Here is a 2,495-nt window from a genome sequence, read left to right as displayed (position 1 = left end):
GTCTGGCCCTGATGTTTATCAAAGGTATCTGATACCATCACAAAAAGCATATTATGTCCCCTTTAAAGCACGTCACTTCACATCTCCTTTGCTGATTTCTAAAATTACTAAAAGGTACTAAAGTTCTTACAGTTGTAGTCCATGTGGCAATAGCTGGGGAGTTTTTTTTTTGTTTTTTTTTTAATAGTGTCAACTATGCTGCGGAATTTCACCCCAAGGAAATTCTTGAGTGTAACCACTTTGGGATCCAAAAAAGAAAGGTCACACAGGCTCAACAGCACCACTGTGATTCCAGAAAAACGTGAACAGTAACATTATTAATACTATTGCTTTTGCTAAAATGACAACAGGTCAACCCAAATCTCAAAATAGAAAGTAGAACCTCAACAAATATTGCACAATCCCTATTGGCCCATTCGTTTGCTATTAAAAGATGCTAGGAGCAGGGCTGGGGCTTACACCACACTGTCCAAATGATACCCAGGTGCTATACTGTAAGGGATCAGTGAAGGGACACCATCACCGGGGAATCAGACTGCCATAAGCTTAGGCCCAACAGCTCCTGCCCAGCACAGAAAAGAAGGAGAAAGCAAACAATTAACAACACTATATATTGGGCCAGCTGAATGCCACCACAGCGGTCAATTATAATTAAAAAGAATGCATGTTAAAACACACACACATCACACGCACACATAGTTGACCAAAGGGAGGGCACATCACAGGAGGAATCCACAAATACAAGCGGAAGAAAAAGAAAAAAGAAAAGGAAAAATATAATAATAATAGTAATAATAATAACACCCCAAACAATTAAACACAGGAAGAAAGAAAAAATCTTCTAACAACCAAAAAACAAACAAACAAAAACCTAATGCAGCTAAACAATAAATCAGACCATATAAATGAATCTGTAGTTAAAATAAACTTCAAGAAAAAAAAGAAAAACGGGGAAAAAAATGAAAACATACACTCTTATATTCTTACAGAAAAACCAGTGGCTTCAGTTCATTCCCAGCTGAACTGAGCGAAGACAGAGCCACAGAGCCAAACCAGTTGCAGTGCAAAACAAAACACACAAAAAAACAATAGAAATAAAACCAGTTGATATACAGATGGTGCCTGCAGAGTAGAGATGCAGAAACATAGAGGCAAAACAGCTGATGTAGTGCCAAAACAGCAGAGACAAAACAAAACCAGCTGTTGTAGAAATGTAGATCTATAGAGACAGAACAGCAGTTGCTAAGGGAGTGGGGGCCGGGGGTTTGGAAAGGGCCACCCACTGTAGTACACAGCCTGGCTTCAAAAATACTACAAAATTACCAACTGAGAACTACACCTGAATCAAAAGTAATGCAAACTCATGTATACATACCAAAGAGAGTGAAGGTGCAACTTCCCAGCAGCTGGAGGGGGAAAGCCACAAAGCCAAAGCTCAATCACTGTCATGGCAGATCAGAGACCAAAAAGAAAAAGTTACATTTAGCTCGTTTAAAGTCAGCGAAATAAAATTAAGCCAGTCTACCCTGACACACAAATGACGCTGCATTAAACAAGGACTTGAAGCGAGGCAATATTACTCTGGTCTGCATCCAGGAGACGAGCAGATTGCGCTGCAAAGCAAGGAGCAGAAGAATATATAATGCCAATAGCACACGCTATGAACCTGAAGCACAGGAAGACTAAAAATACACACCTTACAAATGCTGTGAGACCAGATTGCAAGGAAACATGGCAGACATACCAGTACGCCAAACTGTGCACACTCCAGCCGCATGGAAATCAGGCTCCAGAAAGAGGCAGAAACTTCCATCCGAGGAACAGTCACCTGCCTATATATAGCGCTGAACGCGCTGCCCAGTAATCAGTGCACAGCTGATTCATTGTATTCAGCCTGGTGCCAATTAAGTGAGCTGGAAAGAAGAAGAAGAAGAAGAAGAAGTGAGGAGAAAACCTAATCTGCCACACCGGCCAAGACAAACTGGACTTCTGCATAATTAATGGAAAATTTTCTTAAAGACCTCAAATTAGCCCGTTTCACAATTCTCTGATTTAGTGTAAAAGTAAAAGCACTAAATCAATTGGATTATCAATACTGATATTGATTAATATCAGATACAAAATAATATAATATAGTAACATATAATTTTTCATAATGACTATCACTTTACTTCATAATTACTACCATTGTGCATACAGACCTTTTACTCTTTACACTTTTATTGTCCTCGTATGGATATTTTCCTCATGGCTTCAAGCTGTATCATGTCACTGCTTTTGTCAGATTAGAACCATTTCTCCATCTCATGTCATGGAAAATCCTAAATTCTTTGACAAATATATTCAGATGGTTTGGCGATGACAGGTTCTGTGCTTAGGTATATCCACCATTATAGACTGACAGCTACAATGTCAGGCTTGTCAAGCTTTAAGGAGCAACTGCATAACTTATTTTGCTAATGTAGATTAGTAAACATGTAGTTGAATGGGAGGTC

At 39.2% G+C, this 2,495-nt stretch overlaps 1 long non-coding RNA gene across 1 annotated transcript; it reads right to left on the bottom strand.

Moving 5' to 3' along the window:
* Positions 1-271: 271 nt before the first annotated feature.
* Positions 272-1,961, bottom strand: LOC137182826 (uncharacterized). The gene is made up of 3 exons (XR_010928378.1): positions 1,745-1,961; positions 1,376-1,442; positions 272-562 (listed from the first exon to the last, which is right to left on the bottom strand). It is a non-coding gene; the product is annotated as an uncharacterized lncRNA (long non-coding RNA).
* Between the last annotated feature and the right edge of the window lie 534 nt (positions 1,962-2,495).

Source organism: Thunnus thynnus, chromosome 5, assembly GCF_963924715.1.
Source record: "Thunnus thynnus chromosome 5, fThuThy2.1, whole genome shotgun sequence".
Taxonomy (NCBI): domain Eukaryota; kingdom Metazoa; phylum Chordata; class Actinopteri; order Scombriformes; family Scombridae; genus Thunnus; species Thunnus thynnus.
This window is presented reverse-complemented; position numbering and strand designations above follow the sequence as displayed.